This window comes from Python bivittatus, unplaced genomic scaffold, assembly GCF_059951505.1.
Source record: "Python bivittatus isolate LINGU-HERP-01145 unplaced genomic scaffold, Pbiv_v1 ctg000600_np1212, whole genome shotgun sequence".
NCBI classification, from domain to species: domain Eukaryota; kingdom Metazoa; phylum Chordata; class Lepidosauria; order Squamata; family Pythonidae; genus Python; species Python bivittatus.
Genome location: NW_028277082.1, coordinates 618,776 through 640,892, shown reverse-complemented (window position 1 = coordinate 640,892; position 22,117 = coordinate 618,776). Strand labels below are relative to the sequence as shown.

At 55.6% G+C, this 22,117-nt stretch overlaps 1 pseudogene; it reads left to right on the top strand.

Annotated features, from left to right (window-relative positions):
- The first annotated feature begins 8,188 nt into the window (after positions 1-8,188).
- LOC112543115 (uncharacterized) lies at positions 8,189-15,298 on the top strand (annotated as a pseudogene).
- The last annotated feature ends 6,819 nt before the right edge of the window (positions 15,299-22,117 follow it).

The following is a 22,117-nucleotide window of genomic DNA, read 5'->3' as shown; positions in this document are numbered from 1 at the left end:
TTCATAGTGGAGCTCCCGGAGAGTAAGGGGAAGACCGCCATTTGGGTGGTCACGGACTTATTCTCCAAACAAGCGCACTTTGTAGCGTGCCGGCGAGTCCCCACGGCCGAGGGGCTGGCGAGACTGTTCGTGCAACATGTCTACCGACTCCACGGCGCACCTCGACGTATCGTCAGCGATCGGGGCGGCAACTTCATCGCGCGGTTCTGGCGGGAGTTCCTGAAGCGGGTGGGGACGAAACAAGCCTTATCCTCCGCGGCGCACCCGCAGACGGACGGAGCCACGGAACGCCTGAACGGGGGGCTCGAACAGTACCTGCGCTGCTACGTGGGGCACCAACAGGACGATTGGGCGGAGCTACTACCATTCGCGGAGGTGGCATACAACAACGCCGTCCACAAGAGCACCGGGTTCTCTCCGTTCAAAGTAGCCACCGGGAGAGATTTCGTCCCCATGCCGGAGCTGCCTCAGCCGGAATCCCAGATCAACTCCCTGGACGCCTGGTTCGCCCAAATCGACGAGACCCGGCGAGCGGCGCACGCGGCATTGCAAAGAGCCAAAGCCGACTACAAGAAGCACGCGGACCGCAAGAGGCTCCCCGAGGAAAAGTGGAAAGTGGGGGACCAGGTGTATCTGTCAACCAAAAACCTAAAGACGCACCAGGCATCGAAAAAACTCAGCCCGAGGTTTGTGGGGCCGTTCCCCATTTCGGAGGTCATCAATCCGGTGACCGTCAGGCTGACGCTCCCGAAAAGCCTCGGGAAGATCCACCCGGTGTTCCATTGCAGCCTGCTAAAGTTGCACCAGCCGGGGAACGCCTGGCACAAGGCGGAGGGAGTACCACCACCCATCATGGTCGGGTGGGAGCAGCATTTCGAAATCAACCGGATACTGGACGCCCGGAGGCACAAGGGGCAGACCCAGCTCCTAGTGCAATGGAAACATTTCCCCAAGTCCCACAGCGAATGGGTGAGTAAAACCCACATAAGGGCGCCGGACCTAGTGCGGGACTTTTACAGTAAATACCCCGGGAAGCCGAAATAGGACCGAGGGGGGGGAGTTGTCGTCAGGGGGGCGGCATGTCAGGTTCGGTCAGCACGAGGCTTCAGGGAAGCACGGGGTTGCAGGGAAGCTCGCAACCAGACCACGCGGAATCCACCGGCGGTAGCTAGCGGGGAAAAGAGGAACCGAAAGCGCCGCTAATTAACGAGCCACCTGCGGCCAGCTAAACAGGAAAACCACAGCGGAAGCTTTTAACTATGAACTGATAACGGCGCGAGCAAGCAAGGAACGGGGCCGCAGGGCAGCGAAACAAGATCGCAACGCAGCACAGAACCCGCGGGTCTGCACGTAGCAGGGAGGGACCAACCCAGCCGGAGGGGGACTGGCAATCAAGGACAATGGACTCTGACCGACCCTGCCATGATGAACGATCAGGGGGGACATTGGGGGGCCTAATAGCCCACAGCCGCAACGCGATCACGAGGCGGGAAAAAGCGCGGGAAGGGGGGAATATAACAAGTGATGCAATTGTACCAAGCCAGTCCTGGCTTTGCTTGTGACTACTACGTTACGCATGAGTAAACCTTCTTTGTGAACCACACGTGTCACGAGAGTTTCTCTGTCGAACGGGGCAAATCTCACATCCAATGGGTCCTCTAGTATAAATACTAGGTCATCTGCGAAGGCTTGCAATTTGTACTCTTCCTTTTTGATCTTCATTCCTTTTATTTCTTTCTGTTCTCTTATATTCCTGTTCAACACTTCTAATGTTAAGACAAACAACAAGGGCGATAGTGGACAACCTTGTCTCGTCCCTTTTGTTATGTCTATCTGTTCTGTTAAATCTCCATTTATCATGATTTTTGCAGTCTGCTTATGATATATTGTTTCAATGGCTTGAGTAAATTTTTTGCCAAAGCCCATTTGTACCAATTGCAGTAACATAAATCGCCAATTCACGTTGTCAAGGGCTTTTTGTGCGTCTAAAAATATCAAAGCCATTTGCTTTTCAGGATGTGCCTCATAGTATTCCAGAGTGTCCAGAATTACTCTCATGTTGTCTTTAATTTGTCTCTTCGGCAGAAGTCCATTTTGATCAGCATCAATAAAATTATTTAAATATCTTTTCAGTCTCTCTGCCAATATTGAAGCAAAAATTTTATAATCTGAATTTAGTAGAGATATAGGTCTATAATTTTTAACCTGTTGCGGGTCAGTGTCCTCCTTCGGTATAAGTGTAATGTATGCTTCAGTCCATGTTTTAGGTATCCTCTTCTTTGTCATAACTTCATTCATAAGTTCCAATAGTTGGAGGCTCAATATGTCCTGGAAGGTTTTGTAGAATTCCACTGGCAGCCCATCTGGACCTGGAGCTTTCCCAACGTTCTGCTTTTTTAAAGCTTCTGTTAGTTCCATCATAGTTATATTCCCCTCTAACATTATTTCAATGTCTTTAGGTATCTGAGGTAATTTCGTTTTCTGTAAATATTGTCTTCTTCTTGTACATTCTCTTGGTAATACAATTTTCCATAGTAATCTTGTATAATTTTTTTCTTGTCCTCATTACCAAAGCAGATCTGTCCGTCTTCATTTATCAATTGATTAATTCTTTTTGATTCTCTCTCCTTTCTCAGTTTATAAGCTAGCCATCTACCTGGTTTATTTGCGTCTTCAAAGTAGTTCTGTTTAGCACTTCTGATTTTTTGTGCTACTTCCTCCTTTTCCATTAATCCCATTTTATGTTTAATTAAATCCATTTTAGCTTTAATGTCTTTTTTTTGCGGGGATTTCTGTAACTCTTCTACCAGCTTAAAATCGAAAATTATTAAATATCGAACAGAAAAGCCAGTCCAGTTGAGTTTAAAAATAAAACAAACCACACTCTGCCAGATTCAAATCCATAAAAAGGGAAAAATCAAGCGAAATTTTTGTAGTACATTTCTGAGAATCTTCATGATAAGAAGAATTACTCAGCTGGAAACAGGAAAGACAGCTGTTCGCTTGTGGCTGTGGTGGAGGAGAACTGGCCTGGGGGAGCCAACCTGAAGATGGTCTCCTCCCTATGCAGGACAGATCACCTTCACTTCCCCACGGGGGACGCAGCAATTTAGCAGCGTGATTGGTTTGTCTTTGGCTGGACTGGTCCTTGTCGCTTTGAACTTTCATGTGATGTCGATGCATCTCAGGGAGTTGGGGTTGGGAAGGGGTGGTATTTAACCCAACTGGCCAGACTCAGGGCTGCTGAGCAGAAGCATCCCAGATGTTTGGGCTGGCCAGCTGCTTGAAGGATTGTATTATCTGGTTGTGGAATGGGGTCTCTTGACCTGGGGGAGGGAAAGAAAGAGTTGGGCGCCTGGTGTGACAAGTGGAGAGAGGGCAGGCAATAACGCTGTAATGGCGATGGGCAAGGGGAGAGATGGCGAGAGAGGGGCGAGCCGCCTGCAGGGAAGGAGATCTCTGTGTCTGGTACTGAGGCCCCATTCCAGCACCCTGTGCTCTACCCCAGTGCCTGGTCTTCAGAGCTTCAGTGCCCCAGTTTCTGGTGGCTGCCACTGCTGCTTAATGCCAGGTCGGCCTTCCTCATCCATGACTTAATTATGGACGAGAGGGCTGACTTGGCGTGCATTGCTAAAATGTGGCTGGGCAGAAAGGGTAAGACTTCCCCGCTCAGAAGTGCGGCGACCTGGGTTTTGAGCATGGCACCAGCCACAATCCCAGGGCAAGGGAAGGGGAACAGCTATTCTTGTGGCTTTGCTCTGCAGATCACCAGTTGCGGGTCCTGATTTGTGAGTTGGGCTCAGGGAAGAGATGGAGTTGCTGCCACTGTACCAGCCTCCCTGCTGTGTAACAGCCTGCCTGGCCACTGCTGAATGCCGTGGTTGGACTGATGGTAGAGTTCCCCCAAAACCTATGGTCCTGGGGGATTTTAATCTGCCTTCCTTGGGTGTAGACTCAGAGGCGGCTGGGGCTTTGTGGCCACCAAGGGCACCCTGGACCTGACCTAGGTCACTGAGGGCCCAATGCACATTAGATCTGGATTCTGTCTCAGGGCCGTGCGATATGGAGGTGGGGAGTGTTACCATCAGCCCCTTGTCATGGTCAGCCCACTCCCTGTTGGCCTTGGATTTATCTATGGCCACTGCCCCCTGCGGGGAGAAACCACATGTTCAATAATCCACCCCAGTCCAGGCACCTGATGGACTCTGTTGGTGGGATCTGAATGCAGAAGAGCAGGCCTTGACTTAACCCTAGGAAAGCTTGAGTGGATGTGGATTTTAACACGCACACACACCCAGACTGGAGGAGTTCCATTTCTGACTCTGGCCGGGGTAGCACTTCCCTGCACAACATTGGCACACAGTTTGGGGGTCCTCTTGGATTTACAGCTCCTGCTTGAGGAGCAGCTGGCAGCCTTGGCCAGAAGACTTTTGCACATATCAGTCTTGTGCACCAGTTGCATCTGTTCCTGGATCAGGAGGCTCTGCTCATAGTCATCCACACTTTAGTCACCTTCCGGTTGGATTGCTGCAGTGCACTCTGCATGGGGCTGTCCTTGAAGAGCACTGGAAACTGCAACTGGCCCAGAATGCAGCTGCATAGGGTCCCAGTAACTTCTGGGTGCAGTTCAAGCTGCTGATGACTACCTAGAAAGCTCTACATGGCACAGGACCATCTGTCTCCAATGTTTCCGTTTGCCTCAGCAGATCCAGCAGGAGAGGCACGCTCTGGTTCCTTCTGGGAACCAGTGTCATCTAGCAGGACCTGGAGCCATGGCTTCTCTGTCCCTATGGAGCAGGGCCCCCTTGAGATCCAGATGGCCCTGGCCCTGTAAGCCTTCCATAGGACCATGAAGCCCTGGCCCTTCCCTTGGGTGCTGGGTGAGGATGGTTGCTGAACAGCGTGCGCCAGATGGTTTAGTTTCTTTCTAGACAGTTTACCAGAGACTGGGTCACGCTGTGCTGATTATCTACGTTTAATTATGTTTTTCTGGTCATTGATATTTAAATTACTTTTCAAAAAATTGTATCAGAGGGGCCAGGAGCTTAGCAATGGCTCAGCCCAGAGGCAGGGAGTCTGTACCTGTGGGGCAAAATATAGGCCTTTGAAAAGACCTGCTGCTTTCCTAGACCCAGATTTGAGCGAAGAGGCCACTGCTGGACCACAGGCGTTCTTCTGTAATGCAGAACTGGCCAGCCAGGCAGAAGTGCCTGGTCTTGCTTTGGGCTAGTCTGCAAAGTGTTGTCCGTCAACAAGGGGTGCCAAGGCTTAAGGCTGGAGGCAGTGGCGTCTGCAGGTCATGGTAAAAGATGGTGGCCATGACTGTGCAATAGATGGACTGCCCATTTTTTATGGGCATCATGTCACGTGGAACATCCATCACACCACTGTGGCCGTATCATCTCGACTATTTGGACCACACCAGGTGGACACCTCTGAGGTTGGAGGTTTGCCAAGAGGTCTCACAGTTGTTTGCAAACTGAGCAAATTTCATTATTTTGGCTCTTCATGAAACTATATTATCATCTATCCCATCTTGAGAGAGTAAAGGAAAAGTGTCCATTACCTATATCCCAAAGTTGCCCAAGGCTTCCCCCTCCCTTTCATTTCCTTATAACGGTAGATCCGGAAAGACCCTGATCAGCTTCCGCCGACTGGATCAAGGCAAGGCTTAACACCCCAGTCTTTCAGAGAAACTGCAGGCATAAGGCCGTCAACAAACATGATCTACTGCAGTCTCTTTGAAATGAATTGTGAAAACCTGTATTAAGCACCCTGCAAGACCACTTTGGAAAAGGGTGGGCTTTACTAGGAACTACCAATTGCTAGCCAATCATCGCTAAGCCCACAAATTTAACAGTCAATTGTTTATTCATACTGGGAGTTCAAGTCTCTCTATAAACTTTCTTTTTCTGCTGGGACGCTCCCTTTTCCTGCCAAGGATTGTTTGTGTAATAAATGGTTCGCTTCCCTTCTCAGTGTTGCGCTCTGCTCTTTTTATTCCGTGACCAGAACTTCTGTTTTTGGGCGAATCGTGGGCAAAATGCCTGGATCGGTGTTTCTCAGCCTCGGCAACTGAAGACGTGTGGAGTTCTAAGGGTGGAAGCCCCCCAGCTTACGGTTGCCCAGTTGAAAATCATTGCCCTAAATTGTTTAGCCCATTTAGGGCCGTATAACTCCCTTGGCTCTCTCGCTATCTGAAACTGAGGATCGCAGGAACCAGGGTCCCAGGTGACCCCAAGCCACAATCAGAACCCACAGTTAAAACAAACCGTGGCTCAATGCGGGGGGGGGGAGCAGTGCCGTGGGTCTCAACCATCTCTGAGGAGGGCGCTGCTGTCTCCCCAGACCTTACAGGGCAGTCAGGTGCGTATCGCCCACGAGAGGAGAAGCCTTGCGTGAAAAGAGGGCTACAGGAGGCGTTACTCGTTTCCCCTTCCAGCAGCCGAGGAGCTGAAGAATAATCGGAAGAGTTGAAGAAGCTGAGCGCTGGCATCTCCGGAAGAAGGGGGCTGACTGAGAAACGGCTGCAGGCCCTGGGAAGAGGTGGTGCCCGTCGCCCACCTGCCTGCCCCGGGCACCTCCCCTCCATGCCCCAGCTCCCCCCATCTCCACCGCTACCCTGTCTCTCTGGCAGTGGGCTTAGGCGTGCTCTGGCGGGGCAGAACTCGCCGGGGGCCTGAGACCTCTCCCTTCTCAGGAGGGGGCATAAGAAAAAGGGGGCCCAAAGCCTTTAAAAGCCTGAGTCCCGGCAGAGTCCCCTTCGCTTTGTTTCAAGCCAACTGCCTTCAAGCTGATGCACTTTTCAAGCCTGGCCCCCCCTGACCCCGCAGCCTCTGCCCTCGGTTAACCACAGCTGAGGCTGAGCGCGCCGACTCTTCGGGTGTTTCTGCAGCTCCTTCCTGTTTGGGGGCTGCCTGTGACTGCTTGCGGGAAACGTTTGCTCAGGGCGACAGTGGAAACTACAGACGCTGCACGTTTCATTTCCTCTCATCTACAAACAGCCAAAATCCAACAGCCAGGTGTGTTGCTGCTGCTGCTGCCTGACCGGCTCATCGTTAGGAAGAACTTCCACCCAGCCCAAAGGTTGATTGGTTGGTTGTTTTATTTATTTATTTAATTTATTTATATTTCAAATTCAAATCACCGTCCACCTCACTCAAGAGCGACTCAAGGGTTGACGGAACAATGGCGACCGTGGGACTCTGAAAGGCATCCGTTTGCCCGGCCTGCCTTCTGCCCCCAGCCTTCCTATGGGCTCCTCTCCTGGCACTTCAGTTTGCCCTTCCGAAGTGGCCTGGCACATTTTCATCAGCCCTTCTTCAAATACTTCCCTTCTTCTTTGAAACGCCTTCTCCATGTTTAGGGTTCGTTTGCCTATGTAGCCTTGGAGCCCCTAGTCCAGGGCATTTTGAAGGGGGGGGGGAGTTCTGTGAAATGAGAACTCTGCCTATTTTGCCTATCTGCAAAAGAAGGGGGAAAGAGGAGGGAAAGGGAGGATCCCAGCTGCCACCATCCACTCAATTTAAGAACAATATCAGAAAAATATCTAGAATTAAAAATAAGCAATCAGTCTGTATCCACATTTCAGGAAAAAAAAAATACCATCACCACAAAGAATCGTAGAAAAGTTGGAAGGGACCTGGGAGGTCTCCAAGTCCCAGGGCAGGAAGACTCAGACCATACAGACCAAGGGTTGTCCGGCCTTGGCTTGAAACCCTCCAGGGATGGAGAACTGTAAGTCATGGCAGACCAACTTTTAGTTGCTTGCTTAGCTGGCCAAGGAAATTACATGGCCTTGGTGTGTCTTGACTTCCAGGTCCCTTGAGATGTGCTTGTTGGCAAGATGGCAGAAAGTGGGCACAGCGATGTCCTTGGTGTTAATAGATTCTACACAAAGAGTGTCAGCAGGGTCTCTTCATCACTCTAGACCAGTGTTTCTCAGCCTTGGCAATTTGAAGATGTGTGGACTTCAACTCCCAGAGTTCCCCAGCCAGCAGCTGGCTGGGGAATTCTGGGAGTTGAAGTCCACACGTCTTCAAGTTGCCAAGGCTGAGAAACAGTGGTCTAGTCTCTGGAGAGAAATGACAACAGAGCTCCAATGTTCAGTGTTTTACAAGGGGAAAAAAGGTGGGGGCCTATTGGCTTTGCAGATCTGGGGTGTCTGCAGAGGGGTTAAAAAGTCAAGATGGACGCCGTGAGCATGCAACCAAAGCCCTGCCCTTACTCTGCGCGTTTCAAGTCATCTCGTTTCAAAGCACACATGCTCTTCTGTAAAAAGGTAGTAATGGAGCCCAAACTCTTTGCATAATCTGCAGCTGGCAGGCATCCCGACCGTCAGGAAAGGTTCTCCCGTTGACGGGGAAGGTGCCGGAGACCCACCGCAGGGCAGATTCCGCTCTTGCCAACAGTCCAGCTCTGGAGAAGGGCTCTGCTTCTCGGCCGCCTCCTGGGGAGGTCCTTATAAAAGGTCAGTGGCCCTGTCTGGTCTCCCCTGGCCCTTGAGGATGCTTCAGAAGGGTTTCTTTGAGAGTAAATCTGAGGACTGTTATAATAAATGGTTGTGGTGAGAATGTCACCTGCATGAGATGCAGGCAGAAAAGGGGCAGGCTTCGAGTGTGCAGTTGCAGCCTGTCTGGCCCCTGTGATGCCTCAATGCCTTCCTTCCAAAAAGGGAGCAAGCGTTTTATTCATATCCCGGTTTGGACCGGCTGGTTGCGGCCATAACGGTGGCCCAGCACCTGGCTTTCCAAGGGACCACCTTCCTCCCGTGGGGTCTGGCCATCCGGGGGTTGGGGTTGGGGTGAGGGTCGAAGACCAGCTCTTTCCCGGGCTTGTGCAGGGATGTGATTAACGTGTGGGCCTGTTAGTCCCCAAGTTATCCCTCTCCCCCGCTTCTCTTGCGTGGTGCCCTGAGTCACTGTGAGTCGGGCAGCCTTACCAACGGGGCAGGGAGAGGGAGAAGACAAAAAGGCTGGCCAGAGCCTAGCCAGCGGCTCTGCTTAGTCCTGCAAGGGGAGAAAGTGGGGCGAGTTAAGAGGGAGGTGAGGCCCCTCTGTTCCACTTGCTACTCCAGCTGGACTCATCCTCCCCGGCCCACCAAGCATACATTCCCCCTAAAAGGGGGGCCCCGGGGCACGTGCCCCCGCCAGGACACAGAGGCCTCCCAGTTGTCCCAGGAAGGAGCCGGTGTCTCTGGCCAGTTGTGCCAGGACTGAGAAGTGAACTAAATGGACCATGACCTGGGAACTTAGTGAGCTCTGATGACATTCATTGACAAAGAGAAATCCAGAAAACCCAAAAGGGGCAAATACCTTTTTTTACAGAACCGCAAGACTCATCAAGAGTTACCCCAACTCGCTCCAAATTCCTTTGAGGCTGCCCCATTTTACCCCTCCCTGCTGCCCAAGGACCTCCCCATCAGAGAGGAGCCTGGGATGAGAATCCGCTGCTGGTCCAAATTAGCCACTGGTCTAAAGGGCTGACAGGTGGCCCTCGCAAGCCACGGATCTACAGCATTCGCACAAGAGTGTGTGGGCAAGGACTGTCCAAACCTCTTGTGAGACAGCAATGGCCGTGTCTCACTGAAAGCAGGAGCCCGTCTCACCAAGGACCCCAATCAGCATCCAAGGCGCCAGGTCTGGCCCACTCCCTCAGAGAAAGGGTGGGAGCTCCATTTCAGCACCCAGCGAACATCCCGTCAGGCTTGGGGGCCTTAACCCTAACCCTAACCTGCAGCTCATCTGAACTCCTTCCCCTCGCTATGGGGAGCTCGTTTTGGAAAGACTGTCTCCTGTTCCTGGGCCTGCTTTTAGGGCTGTCTTCTGCCTGCGCTGAAAGCCCCTGTGGTGGTGCAGATGACCAAGGTCCACGAAGGCCTGGCCGAGAAAGAGACGCGCCGTTCTCTGCTGCTCTGCTGCCCCCTTGCAGGGAAGCTGCGGCTGAGTCTTCACCCTGCACAGGCAGGAGATTCGTTGGTGATCCCAGAGGTCAAGCCAGCGGGCTTGCATCATAAGCAGCCCTACTTTCTGTTTCCTGCAGTAGCACAGGCTTCCCAGAAATGCTCCACCGAAGATTGGATTATCTGTTTCTTTGTTTGCAGCTGTTGCTCAAGACCTTGAACGAAGTTTTCACTTTCTTTTTCAACTTTTTTTCATTCCCTTCATGGAAAGGGAAATGCCAGATGCTCAAGCTGACCTTAGAAAAGGCCAGGGAAGAAGAGATGTTATTGCTGACACACAGTGGATAATTGAGAAAGCCAAAGAATGCCAAAAGGAGGACATTATATAGAAAGACCTCTGACTGCGTTGACGGTGTCGAGCTATGGCATGTCCTTGGGAAATGGGAATCCTGGAACTTCTCATTGGCCTCATGTGAAATCTATAAACAGGACTGGAAGCCAGAGTCTGGACCAAACACAGTGAAACAGACTGGAGATGCATGTAAAAATGGGCAGAGGCTCAGTGGCACCATCGTGGCTGCCATCCTGCAGACACTCCTGGAAGTCAGTGTAACTTTTGACAGCATTAACAGGGTTAGCAAACCTCAGGAGTTAATGCTCCTGCCCTGGAGAGATCCTCTAAGTCCTAGGTCCAGTTCTAGACCACTCCCTCCAGGCTGGAGGAATAGCCAAGAGGCTGGAACTCAGGGGGTCTAGCCTTAAAAAGAGAAGAGCGGGGAGGGGGAGCAAGGCTCGCCTCCTTCAGGGAGACCCAGACTCCTCTCTCATCCCCCAAGTGGATGCAAATTGCCAGGGGGACGCTGGCAAAGCTTCCCCGGCATAAGAGCAGCTCTGCAGGGGAGTGAAGGGCCGAGAGGCGGTTTGCTCCCTCTGCTGCACACAGCCGTTTCACAAAAACGCTTCCCGTGTTTCTCACCGCAAAGTAAACAGACTTAAATATTACTAATCAGACGTATCTGTGAGGCCACTTCCAATTAGCACACGAGTTAGGCTTTTGCCTGGGTTTTCCTCTTTCCTTTTCTGGACGCACGTAAAACGGACCGAAAGACGAGCTTCCCGCAGGATCCCTGGGCTGAGCTGGGCCTTGGGCTGGATGGACCAAAGATCCAGCCCTTGGATGAGGCCTGCTGCAGGCCCTCCCTCCTTGCCAGGTTCAAGGGCAGGGCCAGGCGAGCGGCCCTCCCGGGGTCTCCCGCTTCGCGGAGCGCCCTCCGCCCAGAGCCGCGGATCGCTCCAGCCTGGCTGGCGTTCCGCAAGCGCGCCTAGGTGTTCTTACTCCAGCGGACGATTGGCCCCGCAGCCGAACACGACGAGGGCTGGAATCAGGGGCGCTGACGCCCCTCGGCCCCACCTGCCCCCACGGAACCCTCCAGCGAGAAGCCAAATTCTGACCCTCCGTGCCCGGGCGCCGCTCGGCCAGGCCCTGCAACCGGCGGCGCCCAGAGCCGGCTTTCGGAGAAGAGCCGGCCGCGCGTCCGCGCCGCTCCTTCCCGCCAGGCTCGCGCGGGCGGCGGGGGGCTTCGGCTGAAGTTCCGCGCTGAGAAGGGGGAGACGGGGAAGCGCGTGCCGGGGCAGGCCGGGGTGGTTCCGACCCGGCTGTCATCGACCGCGAAAGACCGCGCGGAGGCGCTCCCTGATCCTCGCCAGGGGCCCTCATCCCCAGAGGGAGGAACTGAGTCCCCGGACCCCCCGAGTCCCCCCGGGATTGCCCGACACAAGCCGCAACACGCGTCGCCCTCTCCTGGGGAAGACGGGCACTGCACCCTTTGCGACTCCCACCCAGAGGAATGAAAAAGGCACGACGAGGCTATTCAGACGATACAATTAAAATAACGAGCGCAATCTAAAGCAAAAAGGGGCCCCATCCACTGTGGGAGTGTGGTCCGCGAGGTGCCCCGCCAGGCCGAGGGGGTTCTTGAGCTGACACGGGGGTGCGACCCTGACCAGGAACTTGCTCCTCTGCCAGAGATGCCTGTCCAGGGGGACTGCCCGCCCCCTTCTCCGAGGAGCCGCCCGTCTGGGGGCCCCCAGAAGGCTTCAGCAGTGCCACTGCTGCTCCTGCCCCTCTGCTTTGTGTGGATGGCCCTTGCCCAGCAAACCCAGCAGGGGCATCTGTGCACGGCCTCTCCTTCCAGAAACTGGAGCAACGTGGTGGGTGGAGCGTGGCCCGTGCCTCCAGCCTGCCCCCTGGAGGAGGCCAGTTCTGCCTGCTTGCCCAGCAGCCCTTGCTGCTGCGACGGAGGTGCCTTTTGGGGTCTGCGAGGGATGCACAGCCAAGGGACACCTCCCCAAACTCTTTTCTTTACGGGGTGTGGCGTTTGGGAGCAGTGCGGCCGGCGGCCCTTTCTCGGGACAGCTTTCCAAGAGCCCTCTGATGTTGGGCAGGGGGACTCTCTGGAGAAGGGTGTTCAGCAGGGGGCACGCACTGTCCCCAACGCACTTCACAGAGTCACCCGTCAGTCCGCTGCCTCCTCCAGACGGTTCTTCTCCCTTGCAGTCCAGCAGAAGCGCGAGCGGCCTGCGGGAGCCGAGCCGCGGCCCAGAGCATTGGGATGCCAGCCCTGGGTGGCCCCTTCCAGCCGGGGACGTTGTACGACTGCCTGCGCAAGGATGACCTCGCCCCAGGGTGGAGCTGGGGGAAAGGGCGGCGGATGCAGGAAAATCCGGACGGAGGGAGGCTGGCGCTGCAGTCAGTGCACAGGCTTAGCGCAGAGACCCCGGGGGCACTTCAGAGCTGGGCTCTTGGGCACACGGTCTGCTAGTAGTGGCTGGCTGAGCAGGATCTTCTACCTGGGAATGCGTATCCGACCCTTGGCCAAGCCCGCAGCAGGGCTGTCCCTGACTGCCAACAGCGCGGTGGGCTTCCTCCCCGAAAGCAGTCATTGGAATGGTCTGGAAAAGTTCTCTGGCTAAAAAAAGGAGTTGAGATTCCCCGCAGGGTGGTGAAGCGAGGGGCGTTAATTCTCAAGTTGTGGTGCAGTTGCCTTTCCCGGGGGCAGGTCTGAGCACAGAAGGAGCCTCTGGACCCCTGCCGATAAGCACGGTTTCTGCAGAGAGGTGGGGATCTGCCTTGAGATCAATGTGCACACAGCAGCTCCCACCACCCTCTCTAGTCGGTCAAGCAGCATCTCGGGGTTTTGTAGTATTTTACAAAACTGGCAAGAGTTTCCCCGGGTGATGACTGGACAGGACAAATGAGGGAGATGAGGGAGCCCTCCAGGGGAAATGACGTCTCCCTTGTCCCAATCCCAGCTCTCTGTGGCTTCCCTATCCAGCTGCAGGCGTTTTGGAAGGTCAGGCTTCACATTTATCTACATGTCTTCTCCTCCTCCATGCAGGGCTCACCCTGAGACAACAGCTCTCTTCAGAAGGACCTGACCATCAAGCCTCAGCCTGAATCTGAAATCCTTGCACCCAACACCATTGTTGACAAGGTCTCGGCCCTGGACACCTCAGTGTCCCTCAAGGCCAGTTTCCTGGACAGGATGATTGAAGTGGGAGGGTCAGCCAAGTACCTTCACGACACCAAGAGGTCCAAGCAACAGGCCAGAGTCACTGTTCAGTACAAAGCTACCACCATGTATGAACAACTGACAATGAGCCATCTAGGAATCCAAAATGTCTCTTACCCAACAGTCTTTGGAGCATGGCATGGTCACCCATGTGGTACCACCATCCTGTACAGATCCCAGGCTTTCTTTGAGTTTGACTGAGGAGTTTCTTCAACGGAAATGGTAAAAAATGTGTAAGGAAGTCTCTGGGTTACAATCGGGAAGATAATATCTATCACAGGAGAAGCAAGCTAAATGATGAGGAGAAAGAGAATGCTCTGAAGTTCAGTTGCAAGTTCCACAGAGACTTTTCTTTGGAGAGAAATCCAGTGCCCTTCCAAGATGCCATATAAGTTTAGACAACTCTGCCAAAAATGTTGGGGGAGCATGGGGAGAAGGCTGTGCCTGTGCAGGTCTGGCTCTACCCACTGATCAGATTGGATACCAGAGCAGCTAAGATGGTGTGAGATCAGCCTTGATCTTTGATGCTCAAAAGGTCCTGGAGGAACTGCACGAAATCCAGATCCAGAGCAATGACCCAGCCAGCAATCCCATTGCTGACACCTTCCCTGAGATCAAGATGAAGATCCAGAGCTCAAGGATCTGTGCAAGCAACACGGGCAGACTTTCCAGAAGCAGCTGGAAGGAGGGAGAAGGGCAGGAAGAAGGAACCTGGTGGACATCTTGATGTCCCTCAACCAGTCACCCTTCAACAGCCAAAGGCTCTGTGAATTTCTGAACACCACAAAAAGAGAAATTAACTCTGTCAAATCTTATCTGATTATTCTGAGTAAAATGCAAGTTATCTCATCTCAGAACAAGCTGGAAGAAATAGTTCGTGCCCCCTGGAATGTCTATGTTCATGAACACCAACTAGCAATCAGAAGACACGATGAAAACTCCTTAATCTCACAACACATGGACAGACTTAGCCATAGTTTCAACTGGGAAACTGTCAGCATCTTAGACCAAGCTAAATCCAACAATGCGAGGGAATTCCTGGAAGCTTGGTGTTCAGACAAGGCAGCCATCAACAGGCACATAGAGATAAACAGCATCTACACACCATTCAAAAGAAACAGCAGAAAAGAAGACAAAAGACCAGAACATCTCCTCACCAGCAATCGTCACCCAGATAAGCAGAGATTAACACCAACATTACCACCAGACATACAATCAAGCAGTGAACAATACACAATCAAGGAACTACCAGAGGAAAAAATAAAACAAACGAACCCCCCACCTCCACCAACGCTGGCAGGGCAGGCCACAGTATATACACAGAGAGCAAACCCCACTCCCTTCGAGCACTGGTGACGTTACCTGGCCGGGTAGCGAAACGTCTGCAGGAAAACAACCCGGCTCAGAGAGCCCCGAGGACCCCATGGAGCCATTTCTGTTCAGCTTACAAGACTGGCTTCAGGAGCAACTCTTGCAAGAATCAGCTAAGTCAGCAAGATCCAGTCCTGGGCTGAAGAAAGGCATGGCCTGGTTTGAGGACAAGGAGAGGACCCGCAATGCTAGCCAAGCTCCAAATCCATTAAATATTTTTTCTTTATCAGTGAATCAAATGAGAAGATCCACTGTTGTGGCCTCACTCCCAAATGCAGACAACCCAGGAGCTTCCATTTACCCTTATGGAGATGGAGAGCTGGTCAGCCGGCCAGCCTTCAGCTCTAGCAGCCCGGGGTCCTGGGGATTCAAGGAGAACAAAGGCCGACCAAGGATGTCTCCCTTGCACCCCAGGAAACCAGGGAGGAAGGCGAGAGTCCTCCGGAACCCTTAGCGCAGCCTTCTCCGCCCTGCTGCCCTAGGACCGCAGTGCCCACCTTCCCATCCCGCCTTCCAGTTGCCAATCAGGAAAAATAGCCGTGGTGGAACCTCCACGTTTAGAGGCAGTGTCCCTCTGGAGAGTGATTGGCGGAGCAGCAGCTTAGCTCCCGGAAGTGTCCGGCTGGCTCTGCTGGGCAGGCGGATCCATTGCCCAGAAAACTCGGGGACCCGAGTGGACGTGGGGCTGGAAAGGGCCTGGTCCCTGGATCTGAGAAAGACGTGCCCAGCACCTTTGCAAAGAGGCTTTTCACCCGCCCCCATCCCAACAACACGAACCGCAAGTGCTTGAGGCAAAACAAAAGGCGTTTATTAAGGGGGGGGGCAAGTCTTTTTATAGGTTACAGAAACTAATGATACATACATTTGATATACGTGATGTGTCAGATGTGAGATTTGCCCCGTTCGACAGAGAAACTCTCGTGACACGTGTGGTTCACAAAGAAGGTTTACTCATGCGTAACGTAGTAGTCACAAGCAAAGCCAGGACTGGCTTGGTACAATTGCATCACTTGTTATATTCCCCCCTTCCCGCGCTTTTTCCCGCCTCGTGATCGCGTTGCGGCTGTGGGCTATTAGGCCCCCCAATGTCCCCCCTGATCGTTCATGATGGCAGGGTCGGTCAGAGTCCATTGTCCTTGATTGCCAGTCCCCCTCCGGCTGGGTTGGCCCCTCCTTGCTACGTGCAGACCGCGGGTTCTGTGCTGCGTTGCGATCTTGTTTCGCTGCCCTGCGGCCCCGTTCCTTGCTTGCTCGCGCCGTTATCAGTTCGTAATTAAAAGCTTCTGCTGCGGTTTTCCTGTTTGGCTGGGCGCAGGTGGCCCGTTAATTAGCGGCGCTTTCGGTTCCTCTTTTCCCCGCTAGCTCCCGCCGGTGGATTCCGCGTGGTCTGGTTGCGAGCTTCCCTGCAGCCCCGTGCTTCCCTGAAACCTCGTGCTGACCGAACCTGACATGCCGCCCCCCTGACGACAACTCCCCCCCTCGGTCCTATTTCGGCTTCCCGGGGTATTTACTGTAAAAGTCCCGCACTAGGTCCGGCGCCCTTATGTGGGTTTTACTCACCCATTCGCTGTGGGACTTGGGGAAATGTTTCCATTGCACTAGGAGCTGGGTCTGCCCCTTGTGCCTCCGGGCGTCCAGTATCCGGTTGATTTCGAAATGCTGCTCCCCCCCGACCATGATGGGTGGTGGTACTCCCTCCGCCTTGTGCCAGGCGTTCCCCGGCTGGTGCAACTTTAGCAGGCTGCAATGGAACACCGGGTGGATCTTCCCGAGGCTTTTCGGGAGCGTCAGCCTGACGGTCACCGGATTGATGACCTCCGAAATGGGGAACGGCCCCACAAACCTCGGGCTGAGTTTTTTCGATGCCTGGTGCGTCTTTAGGTTTTTGGTTGACAGATACACCTGGTCCCCCACTTTCCACTTTTCCTCGGGGAGCCTCTTGCGGTCCGCGTGCTTCTTGTAGTCGGCTTTGGCTCTTTGCAATGCCGCGTGCGCCGCTCGCCGGGTCTCGTCGATTTGGGCGAACCAGGCGTCCAGGGAGTTGATCTGGGATTCCGGCTGAGGCAGCTCCGGCATGGGGACGAATTCTCTCCCGGTGGCTACTTTGAACGGAGAGAACCCGGTGCTCTTGTGGACGGCGTTGTTGTATGCCACCTCCGCGAATGGTAGTAGCTCCGCCCAATCGTCCTGTTGGTGCCCCACGTAGCAGCGCAGGTACTGTTCGAGCCCCCGTTCAGGCGTTCCGTGGCTCCGTCCGTCTGCGGGTGCGCCGCGGAGGATAGGGCTTGTTTCGTCCCCACCCGCTTCAGGAACTCCCGCCAGAACCGCGCGATGAAGTTGCCGCCCCGATCGCTGACGATACGTCGAGGTGCGCCGTGGAGTCGGTAGACATGTTGCACGAACAGTCTCGCCAGCCCCTCGGCCGTGGGGACTCGCCGGCACGCTACAAAGTGCGCTTGTTTGGAGAATAAGTCCGTGACCACCCAAATGGCGGTCTTCCCCTTACTCTCCGGGAGCTCCACTATGAAGTCCATGGCGACCTCTTGCCAAGGGCCGTCGGGTTCCGCTACCGGCTGGAGTAGGCCTCTAGGTTTGCCTTTGGCTCCTTTCGCTGTTGCGCACACCGGGCAACCCCCCGAGTACGCCTCCACGTCCTTCCGGAGCGTGGGCCACCAAAACTGCCGCCGGATTAAGTGGAGTGTCTTTACGAAGCCGTAATGCCCCGCGCTCCGGCTGTCGTGGGCTCTCTCCATGACCTCCCGTCGGCAACCCTCGGGCACGTACAGCTTTCCTTCGTGCCACCACAACCCCTCTTGGCCGGTTAGCACCTCTCGGTTCTGCTTGAGCCAATCGTCCCGCTCCGCCGCCTCCGCGAACCCTTGCCTTACTTCAGACGCCGCGTCCCATCGCTCCCCCTTGGTCTGGCTTCGGGTCACCGCCTTTGCAGCCAGCCTGCTGGCGGGGATGACGGAGTCCACGATCTCCTCCCGTAGGCTGGCGTGTTGGGGCATGCGAGACAGTCCATCCGCTAAGAAGTTGCGCTTCCCGGGGATGTGTTTCAGTGTGAACCTGAACCTCCCGAAGTATTGGGACCACCGTGCCTGTTTGGGGGATAGCTTACGCGGGGTCTTCAGGGCCTCGAGGTTCTTATGGTCCGTCCACACCTCGAACGGTTCAGTTGCCCCCTCCAGTAGATGCCTCCACGTGGCCAGCGCCCACTTGACCGCGTACGCCTCTTTCTCCCACACCATCCACCTCCTCTCCGTCTCGGTGAATTTGCGGGAGGCGTAGGCGCACGGGTGGATGGCCCCCTCCGGGCTGGGTTGGAGCAGGACTGCTCCCGTTGCCACGTCTGATGCATCCACTTGGATTATAAACCGCCGGTCTGGGTCGGGATGGCGCAGGATCGGCTCCGCGGTGAACCGCTGTTTTAGTTCCTCAAACGCCCCCTGGCATTCTGCAGTCCACGCGAGTGCCATGCTGGGCTTGGGGGTTTCCCAGTGCCCTTGGTTTTTAGCAGGTCGGTTAGGGGAAGGGCGATTTGGGCGAAGTTCGGGATGAACTGACGATAGAAGTTCGCAAACCCTAGGAAGCTTTGGAGTTGCCTCCGGGTTCGCGGCGCTTCCCAGCCCAGGACATCCCTTACTTTCGCCAGGTCCATCTCAATTCCCCGGCTGGATATTCGGTAGCCGAGGTAGTCTAGTTGCTCTCGATGGAACTCGCATTTCGAGAGCTTTGCGTACAGCTGTGCCTTCAGCAGTCTCTGGAGCACCGTGCGCACCAGGCTCACGTGCTCCGCCAGGGTCTCGGTGTAGATGAGGATGTCGTCCAGGTAGACCAGGACGCCCCGGTAGAGTAGGTCGTGCAGCACCTCATTAATTAGCTGCATAAATACCCCCGGGGCCCCTTTTAATCCGAACGGCATCACGGAAAACTGGTAGCTTCCGAGCGGGGTGTTGAACGCCGTCTTCCACTCATCTTTTGCGCGGATCCTAACTCTGAAGTAGGCTTCGCGCAAGTCCAGTTTTGTGAACACCCTCCCCTTCGACAGATGCGACATCAAGTCCTTCATCAGGGGAGGGGTATTTGTACTCCGTGCTGATTGCGTTCAGCCCCCGGTAGTCTACGCACATACGGAGCGAGCCGTCCTTCTTCTCCCGGAATAACACCGGGGCCGCTAATGGTGACTTCGCGGGTTGGATGAATCCCCGTGCTAGGTTCTTGTCTATGAACTCGCGCAGGGCTCCCATCTCCCTCCTCGACAGGGAGTACATTTTTGGCTTAGGCAGGGTCGCTCCTGGCTCTAGCTCGATGGCGCAATCACTGGGCCGGTGTGGTGGGAGCTGGTCAGACACCTTCTCCCCGAACGCTGCCGCCAGGTCTCGATACTGCCTCGGGATTCCGCCGCCCGTCGGGGGTTCCCCGGGTCCGGCCCCTCGCTTTGCGGTTGCCTCGCCAGTCGCCGCTGCCTCCCCTCGCCTCGGGATCGTGGCGGGTCTCCGGGGTCCCGGCGCTGCTGCTGCTGCTGTTGCTGTTGCCGCCCGGGTCTCGGGCCCCATCTGCTCTCGCCCCGTCTCCCGGTGTCCCGGACCCTCCGCTTGTCCGCCGGTGGTTGCGGCTGCCTCCGTCTCCACGGCTCGGTCCCCTCTGTTCTCGCCCCTCGCCGGTCTGTCGACCCCGAACCGCACTGCCTCCGCCGTCCAGTCGACTCGTGGGTTCCGCCGCCGCAGCCACGCCAAGCCGAGTACCACCGCGTAGTCGGCCACCGGGACCACCACGAACCTCAGTTCTTCCCGGTGACTCCCGATCGTCATCTGGACCGGCTCGGTGTAATACTGAGCTGGCCCCCCCCCTGCCAGCGTGCCATCTAACTGGCTGAATGAAATGGGCTCCCGGAGGCGCCTCAGCTGTAGCCCGAGCCCCGAAACCACCGCTGGGTGCATCAAGCAGTGGGTGCAGCCCGAGTCCAGTAGCGCCCGTAGCTGCGCCTCCCCTCCGGATCTCACCCCCCGGACGTGTATCCTCACCCGGAACGGTGGGCAGTCCTCGTCTCCTATTGGGTCCGCGCGCCTCGACTCCCTGCTCGCACTGGGACGCCGTTCAGTGCGAGCGCGCCTCGTTTCCCGCCGGCTCCGAGTCCTCTCCGGAGGATGCTGTCTCCGGGGTCGACCACCCCCGCGTCCTTTCTCGGTCACCGCCGCCACTGCCCCCTTCCGCGGTCGGTCACCGGTCCTTTTCCCGTTCGCACGCGGGGTTTTGACTTCGGGCCGTGGTGGGCGCCTTCCCGCTCCGTCGGGCACTGCGCCGCTCGGTGGCCTCTGCCTCCGCATCGGAAGCACAGATTCGGGGCTCTGGTCGCCTCTCGCCTCCCGGTGGACTGCCGTCGACCGCTCCGTCTCTCCTCGGGGGTCCTCTCCCTCGGCCGGTCCCTCGTCTGGTCCCGTCGTCTTGTGCTCTGTTGGATCTGCCGCCACGCCGATTCCGCCGTTCCAGCCAGCCAGATCCAATCCTTCACTGTGGCCGGGTCGTCCCGCCCCAGTGCCCGTTCCAGGATCTCTGGGTTGAGTCCCCTCTTAAAATACTTCACCTTCAGGGACTCCGGCCAGTCCGCGAGCTTCTCGGCCAACCTCCGGAACTCCAGGGCATATTCCGATACCGATTTGCCCCGCTGCCTGAATTGTAGGATGTCGTCCTCCGCCCGCTTGGCGCTCAATGTGTCCTCGAATCTGTCCCGGAGCGCCTGCATGAAGTCCGGGAAACTCCGTAGTTCCGCTGCGTTGGCATCGTACAGCCCGATCACCCAGCTGGCGGCTTGGCCATCTAGCAGCTCGGCCACGTAGGATACCCTGTCCTCGTCTCTAGCGAATAGGTGACCACCCCTCTGCATGAACCCCCTGACGTGCGTCAGAAAGTGCGGCAGCTGTTCGGGGTCCCCTGAGAACTTCCCAGTGATACCTCGAAGTCTCAGGGCGTCTGCCGCCCGTTGGTCCTCCGACCGGGGCGCCGTGGGTGGTGCCGGCGGGGGTGTCGGACCGCCCCCTGTCGCTCGCCTCCTCGTTCACCGCCGGTGGCCCCACTCTCTGTAGTAGGGTCTGGAGCATCGCCTCCACGGCGTCTAGGCGTCGCTCGACTCTCTCCTCTAGTCGGGCGAATTTCTCGCTCCACTCACGGTTCCGGAACCCCGAACCCCGGGTCATCGTAACGCCCGAATCGTCTGGTCCTTGATTCACGCCCATCGACCACCGCTCGGATGGAGTGCGCCCGGCCCTGGCCGCTGCCCCGTCGCTCCCGGGCGGCTCCGACCGCCCTTCCGCGAGCCTGGATCCCTCGCGCTCCAGCTGACCCACGGATTCCTCGTCGCTGGTCATGCCTGTATTGAGAAAGAAAACGCTCCTCGGTGGTACCGGGTAGCGCTGACGGTGAGTCCTGGCTTTATGTGAGATTTGCCCCGTTCGACAGAGAAACTCTCGTGACACGTGTGGTTCACAAAGAAGGTTTACTCATGCGTAACGTAGTAGTCACAAGCAAAGCCAGGACTGGCTTGGTACAATTGCATCACTTGTTATATTCCCCCTTCCCGCGCTTTTTCCCGCCTCGTGATCGCGTTGCGGCTGTGGGCTATTAGGCCCCCAATGTCCCCCCTGATCGTTCATGATGGCAGGGTCGGTCAGAGTCCATTGTCCTTGATTGCCAGTCCCCCTCCGGCTGGGTTGGCCCCTCCCTGCTACGTGCAGACCGCGGGTTCTGTGCTGCGTTGCGATCTTGTTTCGCTGCCCTGCGGCCCCGTTCCTTGCTTGCTCGCGCCGTTATCAGTTCATAGTTAAAAGCTTCCGCTGCGGTTTTCCTGTTTAGCTGGCCGCAGGTGGCTCGTTAATTAGCGGCGCTTTCGGTTCCTCTTTTCCCCGCTAGCTACCGCCGGTGGATTCCGCGTGGTCTGGTTGCGAGCTTCCCTGCAGCCCCGTGCTTCCCTGAAGCCTCGTGCTGACCGAACCTGACATCAGACAGCAACAAATCAAACAATAACGGACACTGATGTGTTTTGGTTCCCTGGAACTTTAGGCTTCGTTGTCAGCTTTTTAATAAAGGTGATAGTGGCATCTGAGCATGGCATCTGTGCCTCCTTTCAGGCACAAGTTCAGGAAACCATGTTTTCTTTTTGGCCAAAGCCATTTCTTTTTCTTTTTTAGGTGCAAGAACTAGCCTCTTCAGAAACTAAACAAGAGGGAGCGTATTCGTACTCTGGAGTCCTTGAGCGCCCTTGCAAGTGTTAAAA